The sequence below is a fragment of the Platichthys flesus genome, chromosome 5 (assembly GCF_949316205.1).
Source record: "Platichthys flesus chromosome 5, fPlaFle2.1, whole genome shotgun sequence".
NCBI lineage: Eukaryota > Metazoa > Chordata > Actinopteri > Pleuronectiformes > Pleuronectidae > Platichthys > Platichthys flesus.
In genome coordinates, this window is record NC_084949.1 from 1,418,361 (window position 1) to 1,433,455 (window position 15,095).

General features: G+C 38.3%; 1 protein-coding gene across 1 annotated transcript in view; it reads right to left on the reverse strand.

Moving 5' to 3' along the window:
- LOC133953412 (teneurin-3) overlaps positions 1-15,095 on the reverse strand; it is a 355,699-nt gene that overhangs the window by 121,998 nt on the left and 218,606 nt on the right. The window contains exon 5 of the mRNA XM_062387329.1: positions 13,127-13,182. The gene's annotated coding sequence lies outside the window, so the exon portion shown is untranslated. The remainder of the gene's footprint in view (positions 1-13,126; positions 13,183-15,095) is intronic.

The window sequence follows — 15,095 nt, forward strand, 5'->3', positions numbered from 1 at the left end:
CAGGATTTTAACAGAATTGAACATCTTGGTAAATTTGTAAATTCCTTTTTCCAGACAGATAGAAATGAGTTTTGAGCTAATTGCAAAAATGGGATTACTGTTCTAGAACGACAGGAAGGGAATTTCAATAATCTAACCGATAGCTTATAAAACATAAATAACTCTCACAAAGTCTTATATATTAATTTTACATATAACTATACTCGTTTATATATATATATAGTTGTACTTGTATTTTGAACTTATATGTAAGCACTTTTTTTAAGCTAATGTACATGCTAATGATTCTTGCTTTTCTGGGTTTGTACCCTCATGGTTGAATGCACTTATTGTAAGTCGCTTTGGATGAACAAGTTAATAATAGAGCTTTGCCTTCAGGCTAGAACTCTATTTTAGTTTAGTTTATTAAATTATCAAGCAGCTATCTTGCTTTCATTGAGATGATGGAAATGTATATCCATCCAGGTTTGTGTCTTTTAAGCTATTTAACAAGTCCTGTTTGTAGTATTTACTGTTTGATTTTTCCCCCTAGATAAATTATTTCATGACCAAACCAATTAAAAGGAAGGTTAAGTTTCTTAAAGTTGACCTGAGAGCAGCACATATAAGAGCATAATGGGGCTTATAATGGAGTCTTGAGGAACTCCACAAGTAAGTGGAACCAAATGAACAGAGAAAAACCTGTCAGATAATACTAAAACCAATTTAGTGCAGAGCCATTGATGCCTATACACAGGTCTGGAAGTGATAATAGGATATTGAGATCTGCAGTGTCGACGACAGCAGCCAGGTCAAAAGCAGCAAAACAACAGGGTTCCCTAAATCAACAGTTAAAAGGTCATTAAGCACTAGTAAAAAAAGCATTTTCCGTTCAGCTCTACGGCATGATTTAAAACCAGATTGAAACTTCTGAAATTGAAATGCTGGCATTTGATGCTCTCTCCAAGATCTTATACAAATCAAGATTTATGCAAATCTATGCCCTCAAAAATGTAATTGATTTAAACAGCTCAAAAAAGGGCAAATTCCACAGATGTAAGCATAGAGTCAGCAAAACACATTTATTACATAAGCAGTGAAACGCATCAAATACAGAGCTGAGAAATGATGGAGATAGGGAAAGAAAGACAGATAATCCTAAGGAATTGGATTTGAGAGGGAAGGGGGAGCAGGAGAGCGTGAGGGTATGGATTAAAGATTTCCAAATAAAATAAATATAATATTACTGAAGCTCAGCTGTGCTGTGACTACAACTCGCTGAGTTGACAAACAAAATCTAAAATTCATCTATCATCATCATCTCAAAAGTCAATGGATTCCAGTGCTACAGTGCACATCAATCACAACCTCTTGTCTCTCAGTCTCTTTGAATTTGTCAAGACCTTGTCTAATTTGTCACATTATATGGATTTGGAATATCAGTCTTTGTTTATCTTCTTCATCCTGATGTCAGAGAGTAATGTTTGGTACCTAAGTTTGTACATACTTAATCGTCACTTAAAGTTATTTAAAGTAATCATATTCAAACCATCCTTTGCTGAGTCAGCCACACATACACTAGAAAATAGAAAAAAAATCGCAGCTATTGTTGTAAGATTACATGCAAAAATTTGAATTATATTATTGTTATAAGTGATAATTCCCCAAATTGCTAGTCACAAGACCAAAAACATGTTTTGTGAGAGCATTCACAATCAACGACAAAGACGTTTGTATAAAAACTGTCAACATGGTGTAATTATTCTGACCATATCAATACAATAATTAAAAACAGTATATAAATGCCTAATACGTGATAAAAATTAATTCAAGGCTTATTGTTGGAATGAGATGGGATTTGAATCTTAGTCTCGTGTCCCCTTAATTAAACATCTACTTTTAAATGACTTTAAGGTTTACATCTACTTTTGATTAGGATTCCCCTAGTCTTGCGCAGCCTTTATATTAAATTCTTAAAGGTCTGGTTCTATTAGCTGGCGAAATGAATGACCTGATGATAGATTAATGTCATATTTCACCACAAATCAGGTCTAATATGATGCATATAATGCATTTACAACTGAGACACAAAACTAAAGAGTCTCAACTTTCATTTACATACAACTGCAAATAGTAGCACCTTGTTAATATGGGCCACTGGCGTGCTGCCCAACTGACTATTGGTAAATGTTGACCATATAACCCTCAACCTGTTCTGTCCCTCACTTCCGCTTTCAATTCCTGTCAATTAACTTTTTTCCCAATCTTGATGTCACCACTTCTGTATTTCAGACAGACTATTAAACAATCCACCTCTTCCTTTCTTCACAATCTCCACATTGTTCAGGGACATGCATTCAAAGAATTCCATCGAACATGTGACTGCACTCCACCACCATCACACTTGGAGTTTTTTTCTATCTTTTATCCTAACATGGGCCTATATTAAATGAAGACACTTAAGATAATAGACAACAGAATATTATTGCCTAAACCGTGTAGCCTATCAACTGTGTTATTCATTTCCATAAGATCTCTGCATTTAACAAATTTTAGACCTTGGATATTGTATGTGTCACTACGACAGCTGTATAACTTCAGACTTTAGTAGACAACCCCATTAAACCTTGCCCAACATTTCATCTCTTCAGGATATTCTCCACTGAATTTCTGTTTATTGGCTGTCTCACACTGTGGCCTTTGCGTAGGTCATCAGTGTGTGTGTTGACATATCTTTAGACAAATACTCTCCTAATAACTTTCTCTCTCTCATGCTCTCAGACTGTTTGAGTCTCATACTCTCGCCTCTCTTCCAAGAGAGAGCTGCTCACAGTGGATTTCTACAATGCACTGTTCAAATAAAATCACTGAAAGAAGCTTAGCACTACAGGGAAGACTTGATATGTTCAAAGACGCACTGATGTGCTAGCGTGCACACAGATTTATGCAGACACTTCAGTTTAGCACTAAAGAGATAGTTTAATTTAGTCATGATGAAACAACAAAACGCGAGAACAAGGTGCAATGATATTGGCTGATGGAACATGTTATCTCAGTGTCTGATGTGAGCCACTACCCAGCTTACTGTCTACCGCAATTGATGATGTGTGTGTTAAGAGTTGTATAGATATTTAAACACATGCACTATTGACTGATCTTTATGGATACACATTATTTCTCTCTCAGTTGATTGTTTAAATGTATTTACAAGGCAGTCTGAAATGTCATTTTTGCCTTTTTTTTGTTGCCAATAGTCATGTAACATCACTATTAAAAAAAATCTCCCTCACACTCCCCATGTGGTGGTGTGTCTGCTTTAAGCTCGGGTCCTCCATCAGAGACCTGGGAGTTTGAGGGAGTTTCTGTGCAGTATCTTAGATTCTACTTAGTATCTTCAGAAAAAGATTTACAGAGTTTTGCAAAGGTTCTAATAACCTTGGATTTGGATTTAGATCTGTGGTAATGCTACTATTTATAGCTGAAAAGTTGCCAGTTAACATGGATAATCAGAGCCAACACAACTTGGCTGGCTGACTTGCAGTGCCCCCACAGCCAACAGGGGTGGAGTTATTAAATAATGTTATAGTAAGAATAACTCAAAATTAGCCTCACAGTATTTAATTTCCAAAGTGAGGGTTGTTATCTGAAGTACGGTGGCCCTGAGAGCTTAACGCACAGCAACTTAGGAAAACATATGCAAGTTGACAAAACACAGGAAAAGTAAGAAAACATCTTCATCAATTTCACAACACTTTACAGAAATGCGCAGCAAATAGGGGAAACGCACTGAAAATACAGAAATGCAAATACAGAGGTTTAACAGTAGACATCTGCAGGAATAAAGCAACAACAAGCGAACGTGTCCATCACCTTTAGATTTCCTCTGGAAACACTTCCGTTGTCATTTTCTGTATTTGCTGCGTATTTCTGTATTTGGTGCGCATTTCTGTTTTTGCAGCGCCTTTCTGTAATGTGTCGTGTTGTGAAACATCACCTCAGCAACTACGTGGGTTTTCATTTTCACCAAATCCTCCAACCCTAATAATAGCAATATGAATGTGAACCGAGCAGTGGCACATACTAAAAATGCATTTAATGGAAGAACTTGTTTAAGTTGACAATGGATCACACTGGCTGTGTGAGCACTGTGTGAGGGATGTAGACCTGTCTTGCCTTTCATTGAGGCCCTTGTGTTAAGAGGTTTGAGCGGCCATACTGCCTGCGTGAGCAGCTTCGACTCTTCAGAAGAGTCAAGATCCGGCCTGTTTTCTTTGCGTTCGCACACGGTTCACAGCAAAGCTTCATAGAGTGATGTCCTGTTATTTAGTTGCATATATAGACTGACTTATATACAAGAAAATACAGTAGTCATTCAAGAAATATGTCACAGTCGTGTGGCCCTAGTGTTATCATGGTTTCCTGTGTGAAAGTCCTATGTTTTGTTGACCAATAAATCGTTGTTCAAGTGCATTTATGCTATATAGGGTTCCTCTAGGTGAGAAAATCTGAAGTACATTTTTTTATGACAACAGCACACAGCTTTATGTTCAGCTGTCTCGTAGGGATTTTTGATGTTATGGCTGGATTTCACAAAACCTCGGCTTTGACCTGTCAATGTTGAGCACTGTGATTTGGGTATGTGCTTTGTTTGAACACTAATCGCATAGGTAGCGCCATCGTGCTTCCTTTAATTTAGTAATATTGCAAACATTTTACTTTTTTATTTTAAGCAGAGTGTAGGAATAATGACATTCATTCTCTTATTTAATCATGTCTGGATTATTGTTTCTCCAGATCTTGAGACTTGGCTATAAATTCATCTCTTGTCTGTCGTCTCTCTAAAACAAGACCATATTTCACTAATACTTGCAGCACTTCACTGGCTACCTTACTAAAAGAAAACAGAACAGTTTCTGTTAGAGCCCATCTGCTCTGGAACTCCATACATGAGGAGCAAAGATTTGCAAATTATTGTTTTAAATCAATCCTCAAATCTTAGTAATCAGTAGAAACAGTACTTGTCTTCAGTTTTTATTGTGTCAATATATGTATTGTAGCTGTGTTCCTTATCTTGTTTAGTAAATCAGATTGTAACTATCCATTTGATAAAGACTAGACAAATACAATTATTATTTCCAGCAACACGGTTTGAAAAAAAACAATTAGTGAAGCTCAATCATAACCTTTTAGAATTTAATATCTGAATGAAGAATTACCAAAGGTGAGCTCATTGACAGATATTCTTTGAGAACTGCTGGAGGCTGGGACCAATCCCAGCTAACAGAGAGAGAAAAAATCTGGCTATTTGGATAGGTAAACATAATGTTTCCCACTAATGTATATTTGTAAATATGCAATCATCAGCAGAATTAAATCTTTCTATCAGTGAGAGATGAGGACAGAACATCGATCTATGTTTTTGCTTGCTGTTGTAGTCTGTCATTACCCTAAAAATCTAGCAAGGTATACAGACTGTGTCATCACGTCCGCCTGGCTACATCTGCGTGTTAAAAAGGCATCTTTAATTGTTTGTTTTTTTCACATTCATAACACAGATCTCAACTTCTCTACTCTCCTAGTCATACAGTAATACAGCCACACAACAGGATTCTGAAAGAGCCATATTACAGTAGCTACTTAGTGTTCTGCACTTTTGAGCCGGAAAAGTAATATTATGGCTAACAAACATCTCTGTGCTAATGCTAGTTATTTATAATGACCGTCTCTCTGTGAACAACCCTCTCTACCAGACGTCCCATGTCTGTTTTACCCTCTATTAGTAGGCTGATGCATTAACTCACTCATTCTGAAGGTCATCATTAACAACATAGTATTGAGACCTGGATAAGTTCAGGAGACCAAGGCTGAGACTGGCAACTTAGATGGACATACTGAAAGAAAGTGAAACTGTCTAAGATCACACACCTTTACAATTTACAGTGTTGGCATTAGAGTTTATAGTGGTTGGGCGATTGTGTTGCTGGAATGGATGTGGATGAGTTTAGAAGATTTTGTTCCATCTGAGGTTAAATATGATCATGCATAGGCCCAAGACTAAAAGCAGATTAAGCACTTGAGATTGGATGAAAGCCAGTAGGACTGTTCATAAGGTTGACATTACTCGTGTGCTGCTGTAGGCCAGGGTATCATCAAAACAAATACAAATTTGTATGTCCTGTATAACATATGAGCCTCCAACCTTTGCTACACACCGGTATGAGATTGAACATCTTGACAATAGTTTATCTAATAAGTGGGATAAATTAGTGCTAAGGGGTATTTTCTGTGAAAAGCCGTGACTCTATGTACATGAGACGTTGAAGTGATAAAGGTCAATATTCTAACCAGTAACTCGGGCTAATCAAACATCTGACAGTGAGCAGTTTGACTTTTGCCACATGTCAACACTGATGACTCTACTAGTATTTACTCTCTTCCTCAAATAAGCATAAGTAATAATCAAGCATCATTATATTTTTCTTTCATGTGATATTGTTTCCCAAACACAAACAACAGCAGGCGTATATCACACTTAAGCCAAAGGAAAAACAGTTTATTGTGAGCTCTTTTATTGAGAAAAACTGGTTTGGGGAATAGTGGGAGCTTTGTGGGGGTGGATGCATTAACATGTGCAGTACAGTGCAATCTACTATCAGTAGTAACCCTAACCCACCTACAATATTTAGTCAAGTCATTATACAGATGAGGACAAGTTTTATTTTAATTTCAGGGAATATAAATATATATAAAGGGAAAAAAGGGAGTAAGAGATTTGACATGTGATAGAATAAGAACAGGTACAGGAAATAACAACAAACTTAAGGATGGGAAATAAGTTCTTAAACAAAAATAAGAAATATAAATGATGACATGAGATAAAACTGAGGATGAATGAAAGAAAGAGGGTGAAAAAGAGAAGAGGAAAATGAAGGTCTGTTAAGAGACGAGGAAAAGTGAATTCAGGCAAGAACATTAAGTAAGTAAAAGCAGGTAATGTGAGATGATATGGGAAGATGAAATTGAAAAGGAAATTCAAGAACTTGAAACACAAAAAAGACAATGAAATATGACAAAATCAAAGTGAAATGAAAATTAGGTAACACTGAAAGATACCTGGTGAAGCATGGGTAATGTGTTGGAGAGAGGGGGAGAGAATGAGAGAGAAGAGAGATAGAGAGGGAGATAGTGAGAGAGAGAGAGAGAGCAGAAGGCTTGTAAATGTTGGATGAGAGAAGTATACATGGCACTGTGACTCACTGGAGATGCCCCAGCACTTGTGAGGGCAAGTGCTTTACACACACACACACACACACACACACAGAGAGACACACACAATTATATTACCCTTCTTGTGAGGACTATATGATCATTAACTTTGCCTTTAACCCAACTAGTGCTTGACTCGTCTTTGCTGTTACTTTAAGTTAATTTGTCATTTTATAATTTTATAAGAATTTTTTTTAAAAGAATTTTTAACGTAAATTTTGTAAACATCTCTTTACATGCTTTATTGAAGTAATAGGTGAATGGGTGAATATAATCAAAGTATGCAGCTTTTTCTACCCCAATAATCCACATGCAAATCTGTAGTATGAACTATGTCGATTTATTGATTATAACTTACTATAACCTTACTATTACTCAAAAGTTGAATTCCACATTTTACACCTCAAGATCAGTAGACAAGTATTGGGAATTAAAATGACATACACACTTTTGGCTATTCTGCACCTATTTTGATGACTGATCTATATTGACTTTTGTCTCTTTTTTTATTTCCCACTTTTTTACATTGTGAAATTGCTGTTGCAGCCCTGTAATCTTTCTATTTCCAGTTTTAAGAATTATTTTCTCTGAGTGTAAATGCACAATGTGACATGCCTCCCTGTTTCTCCCCCAGCGCTTCCTGTGAACACAGCACACCAGACAAGTATAGTGCTTGATTTCTTCCCCTGGTTGAGCAGGTAAAATATTTATGATTGTTTTAACCTCTGCCTGACCCCAGTGCAGCATTACACGGGGCTTCTTAGAAAGTTCCAAGGGAGGTGGTGGAATGCTGGCTAATATACTGTAGAGAGTGCAGCTTTAACAATATCTGACATGCCCTTAGAGTCTGAATGGCACTGCATACCATATGTCAAATATATTGTAGCGAGGATGTTTGAATAAAGGTAGGCATGAAATATAGAATTAAGGTTATCCCTGTACTCAGCGTGCATAAAGGAAGCTACGAATGCACACATCTGTGCAGCTTTACTTGTGTGAGTGCTTCCTCTTGCATGCATCCATTCATTTTGTCTGTGTTCTGCATATATGCCTGAGTTATTATCAGTAATCTAAGCATGGCTGTCAGTAAGTGCATATTAGTTTTGTGTATTTTTTTAATGCAATTTTATGCCTTTGTCTTCCTGTTTCACTTTTTTTTCTTCCCAATTTCAATATCTGTCATGTTTTGCCATTCAATGTTGCTGACTGGTCATAATTTTACACGAGCTGTTGTTTATGTGTTTCTAACATGAATGAGTAATAGTAAGGTTCCCTAACAGTTGTCAACTATCTCTTTCTCTTCAAATGATTATCTGATCTACCGTCTCTATGGCTGTTACACAATATGTGTTGTTTTCTTCACATGCTGTTAAATTTGTCAATTGAAGATGTGTTTATATCAGAAGTCTTTATTTAAACTGATATAACTGCACAAAAAAAGTCCTAGTTTTGATTAGTACACCGTAATCGCTGTCCTTTATCAACATTAAATCATCTTGTCTTTACTTTAAACTAAATTCTAAATAACTTAAAGGGGACCAGTGTTGCAACAGGTACTTTAAAAAAGTAACTTAGTTACTTTACAGATTACTTGATTTTAAAAGTAACTTAGTTACTTTACAAGTTACTTGATTTAAAAAGTAACTAAGTTAGATTACAAGTTACTTTATTAGTTAAATTCAGCAGCTGCCGACAACACCCCTGCCGCCTCAACATAAAAATGACAACCGGTTTTGCCAACACTCACTTTATTAAAAACCACAGCACGAATGGAGGGTTCCCCCAGTGGGCGCCGTAGCTGAGGTGATCCGCTAGACGGGACCGACACGCGTCCGGAGTCGCAGCCGCCGCCGCCCGCTGTACCCGGTCCCCTCCAACCGATCCCCACCGACAGATACCGCCAAAACAAAACATCGAGGCGTAATGCACACCGAGCCTCCGGCTGCGTGGAGAGGAGGGCTACAGGGCGACTGCTCCCTGAGCCGCGGCACATGCCCAGCGGTTTAACCATAAACACCAAAATAGTAACGCACAGTGACTTGGACAAGTAACTTTAATCTGATTACTGGTTTGGAAAAAGTAACGCGTTAGATTACTCGTTACTGAAAAAAGTGGTCAGATTAGAGTAACGCGCTACTAAGCAACGCGTTACTGGCATCACTGAAGGGGACATATTATGAAAATTTCACTTTTGTAGTGCTTCTCTACATTAATTTGGGTATCTGGCATGTCTGCCGTCCCAAAAACTCTGGAAAAAAACAACTCCCGCGTTTTGTTGTGGTTCCTCTATGTCAGAAACGATATGCTAGATGGCGTTGAATGGGATGACGACCCAAAAATAGCTCATACTCTTGCTAAATGGTCTTGGACCACCGCCATCATCATCTCACCGGCTCCGGGGAGAGATTGCCCGGCTTCCCAGCTAGCGTTAGCACGCGAGCTAACGTGCTCCGCCTGTATCTCGTGAAGGAGGGGAAGGAGGGGAGAGCGGGGGTGAGAGGGGGGCGGGGCACTCAAAACAGGTCAATCTGAGGAGGGCTGTTTTAGCGAGGGTAAAAAGGTGCTGTTTTAAATTATCCTTGTGGTATTTTGACAAAAGTATGTTACAGACATTTCATTAAGACCCCAAGGAACCATATCAACTTGTGGTCAAATGGGCATACGATGAGTCCCTTAAAGCTCCCCTATCAGGGGTGACCAGCAGAGGCAGCAGCTGGACAGACACCTAACTATTGATTTCACATCTGTTTGTATGTAGAATGCATATGTCGCAGATTGTTCATCTAATCCGCTTGACACTTTGCATTTTTACTATAAATTGCCAGGAACATTTGATAAATATTGAGAAAAAAGGCATATAGTTCTCTGTAGCAGTCAGTGTATGTGTGAGTTGGGGTTTAAAACTGTCGGGCAAAATCGCAACCAGATCATTTTGATGATTTGATTACTTTTATTTTATCATATTGGACTGAGACACAATCATAGATGAACTGACTTGCAGAATTATACAGCTTTTGTTTTGAAAAGTTGGGTCTGAATATTGTGTCAGTAGGCCTCTGAAATAGACATTCATTAATGAAAAAATAACAGCAGTTAAATAAATCATTCAAACTTATATATAAATCACACACCTGAATTCAGTTTCATTTTACGAGAAGTATTGATTATTAAATCTTCATTGCAGATTAAGGAAAAACACAAAAATGTTATATCTTAAATCGCACCATAGGCAGATCTGCACACAACATCCAGCACACTTACAATAAAAAGTGACACTATACTTTGGACAAAAGCGTCAGCTAAGTAACATGTACTATATTGTAGAACTGTTCAGGAAATAAAGTCGAAGGAGCTCCAGAGCAATAACAAGTTTACAATTAGTACTGGACAAGTGTTAACAAATTGAAAGAGGTATAGCGATAAGTTGACAAGAGCTCTAAAAACCACCCCACCTGCCCAAGATGAAAAAGTCGACATGACCTGATTAATTCAACATGGACACCCTTATTCCTGTGATGCATCTCAGGTAAATGCGCTATCCCTGAGTTAGCTGACCGGCTTCAGGGGAACTGCGGCAAATCCTGTGATTACTTTACAAAAACAGCCCGACAAGAAAATAAGAGGATAAAGCAGCTTGGTCTGGAACCTATTAACAGATTCAGCAGCAAATGATAAGGAAGAGCTTACACCTGTTGCTTCTCCCGCTCTTTTTTTGAGAAACAGAGTTGACTAACTGGATGTGATTTAAGTAATGCATTGATTGCTTCACCTGTTCGCGGTAGGGATGGGCATAATTAAATCGACTATCGATTAATTGATCATTAAGAATTTCATCGAGGAAAACTATTGCATGTTTCGCTATGTGTCGGGAGGATGGAATGTCCGAGCTGCCCTGAATGCAGCACAGCAAGGATGTTAGCAGCCCGTTGCTAGCCTCCGCTCCGCTGCTCGGCTTCATGTCCGCACACGGACCGTCAGTCCACGCGGAGGGGAACCCGGACAGACCCGGGTCTGGCTGAGGGGTTCCGGGAGTGAGGGCGTGACAACAACCGGACTGAGGGGTCGAGAACCGTCAAATTGAGCTAGCTGTCAGCGGCTAGCTGCTGCTCGCTCATCACGTTCTTCACAGCATTTTTATATAGTCTATAAATATTGAATTTCAATTCAAAACTATTAATGATTAATCGAAAATCAATCGTTAATTCTCCCGACGATCGATTAAGACAATTTAATCGAATGCCCATCCCTAGTTCGCGGTTTCAAGGTGTAGGCATGTAGGTACTCTGGACAACGACATGCGAGACCTAAACATCTCTTTGAAAGTTGCCACAGTCACTTAGACACAATGAGGCTGTTTTTTTGCGGCAGACTAAGCATTGCTCAGCAACTCGATGCAAGCTGCAGGACAGTACTTTTACAATAAATCATTGTAAAAGTAAAATGGCTTCTCTTTATCTCCAAACAGAATATTGCATGAAAAAGCTGCTGTTTCAAATAAACAGTACTTTTGTGAGTCTGCTAGTATCACACAATAACATTGACTCAATTTCCATAACAATTCAAATTATTTTATCAGAACTCATTCCATATGACCCATGTCAAAATTTGCTTGTGACAACTTGATAGCTTGAAACCCTGTTGCAGCCTTCTGGCTTACCTGTAATTGGTCAAAAAAGAGTGATCACATTATTCAGATACGCTGTTCAGTCCCCTGAGCAACACTTTTTAGGAAGTAGAGAGTGACTGCCCTGGAGTTTTCAACATTGACTGAAAATGCAGGGCTAAGTTGTAGTGGACAGACATATGCAAATGTGACTGACCTAAGGGCCTACTGGTGTGTGTGTGTGTGTGTGTGTGTGTGCGTGTGCGTGCGTGCTGTCGGTGGCTGTAATTGCAGTGTGCAGAAGGACCATTGACGCGTGTCCAAACCTCGGCCACTGTCTCCCTCATCTAAGACGCACACGCACACTGGTCTCTGACACATCCCTGAGGCAGATCAGTCCATTGTACAGACTCTCCAGTGAGCCAAAGCTTTTACATATATTAAAATGAGCCTTGGGTACAGAACTGCCTCTGAAGACCCACTACTCTCAGTCACTGTGTGCACGCACGCACACACACACATAGACACAGACACAAATGCATTGAGGATACACAGGCTGGAAAACCACAGTGTTCTGTGTTTGTGAAGACAGGGATGTAAAAAAGCAGCCGACCATATCTGAGGGACCACTGGTTTCTTCTTTTTTCATTGAAACTTTTTTACTTAAAGGGATACTTTAAGTTTATCCACCTATTCAAGCTCAAATGTAAGAATTTCGTTTTTCCCTGGGGCCAAGACTCAAAGAAAACATTACTTATACCATGTGGATGAACAACTAAAACAAGCCCAATAAGTTTGAATCAATGTCCCCCCTTTGAGGAAATCAATTATCATATCGTAATTTTTCTAATGGGAAACAAATGGAATAAAATTGTACTTTTCAGCAGTTATTTGTACTTTTGTTTAGTCAAGAGAGCATGTGCAATATAACCCAAAACCCCCGAAAAATATATGTTTTACTTACTGTATGTTCATTTGGATGGGTTTTCAACAAATGCTTAGGTATAATACCTCAACTACTACAATCAGTCAATATTTTCAAATAGTAAGAACCAAATTGCATTGTTCTGCAAACATCAAAGATCACATAGCAATACACATGCCAAGCATGAAAGTGATAAGATAAACGGTTCTCAAGATGTGTGTTCACCAAACAGACAGACAGGCCGACAGAGATTGCTGGTAGTAGTTGATAGACCATAACCCTAACCCTATTATAAAGGCGATGCTTGTATTAGATCCCATTATGAAGAGTTTAGAAATAGAAAGAGTACTTACCATCCAGAAATAACCATCGCAGGAGATGCTCGAATTTGGCTATTTCATTTGAGTACCTGAAAGTAGAATAAGAGACAGTGTTGAGTGTTGAAATACATATCTTAAAACAACAGAATTGTGCCTGGAGGGTGTGTAATGAGAAAGTTGTTTGAAAATGCATATAAGTCATACACTCAATTCCGCTTGACAGCTGCAGAGGCAATGCTTTCATATAGTTGTTTTAATGAAAGAATGTTGATCACAAGTTCACCCACGGGGGGTACGGACATGTCAAATCTTTGAGTATCTGGACATATCCACACCCCCACACTCTTGTTGATACAGAGAGTATAACACTACACCAGGTAGTATAGGAATATAGAAGAGAAAAAGAAGAAAAGTGTCTGTCCTTTCCAACGCTTATATGTGTAAACTTGGCACGACAGGGCCACAGGTTCCTTTATATCAAGTGTGTAGGGTTCAAATTAAGTGTAAATGCTCTCTCTCTCTCTCTCTCTCTCTCTCTCTCTCTCTCTCTCTCTCTCTCTCTCTCTCTCTCTCTCTCTCTCTCTCTCTCTCTCTCTCTCTCTCTCTCTCTACAACATATTACATTCTACCAGTCTGTGATTATATAATATAATAATTGATGTTATTCCCAAAAGGGACTTGAGTCAGTGTTAATCAGATCAAACACACACCTGTCACCTTATTCAACAGATGGTAGCAGATACCAGAGTTGTGAATACTTTTTTTTAAATCTGAGGAAAACTTTTGGCATGACGGATCCAGTGAAAGTGGTTTGAAATATCTAAAATACCTTTATTTCAAGGGGGTTGAAGTATTAAAATACACCAACTCTAATCGGTTTATGCCTTCATCTGGGTGTACTGACACTACAGGAGTGCAGGGTGAAAACATGCTATACTTGAACTGGCCTCTGGGGGGTATGCACAATGACTATATTACAGAAAATAGAAGAGACAAGGACCTCCAACATTTAAGTGTTTTTCCTTGGCCTGTAGGGGCATGACATAATGAAGACATAAACCTCACTAAAAGGAGACTGAGGGAAAGAGTGGCAAGACATAGATATGCCCTCTACAGGTATTCTGAATTATATCATGGACAAGCACTACATAAAAAAAGCCCAGCATGGGAGCAATACAACTTTATTTGTTGTGTTGTCAGAAGTAATCACCTCTGATGCCAGGGGTGGGGACAAAATCAAATGCCTTAAACAACGAGAGGCAACTCATGATGGTAGTGTGTTGCTTGACAACTACGACGATCACTTGAAACCTGCTGATAAGAGATGAAAATCAGTGGTCCAGGACAAAAAAGCTTCTGCTTTGGTTAAAACAGAAATATATATTCTAATCTGACTGAGATAGTATAACCTATTAAAATGATATTGTTTTAATTCACAAATGACTAGTACAAACAACAAAGGTTGCTTACCAATAAGGGCCATGCCATTACATGTTGGGGATTGACATACATTCACTTTGTAAGATTACAATCATCTTTTGCGCTGTTAACCAACACTACTTCACTTAAAAGATGGTGTTTACAGCAAGAGAAGCACTCAAAGGACAAAAAGTAGTTCACAAATAATGATTTGACCGTAACTGTCATCATCACTCAACCACACCATATGTGAATAGTGTTGAGTTTCAAAGGAAACACCAATGGAAAAGACAAATGTTTTTCAGAAAAACACTGTCTTTCAGATTGGAATGGCTGTTCTGCTGAGGTATGATTAGAGCTGTGAATATAAATGTATTATATGTCAAATCTGTCATTTTACCATATACATAATGTAAGGATAAACCTTTGATAGCACATGGTTCAACTTGGTTCAACTTTTAAAAGAAGCTGGGCCTATAAAAATGTCCTTGCAGTGAAATCATAATGAGAATTTGGATTTTAACAGAACAACAGACAACAGTTATTGGAACAGCTGACACACCCCACCCTGAACTTGGGAATT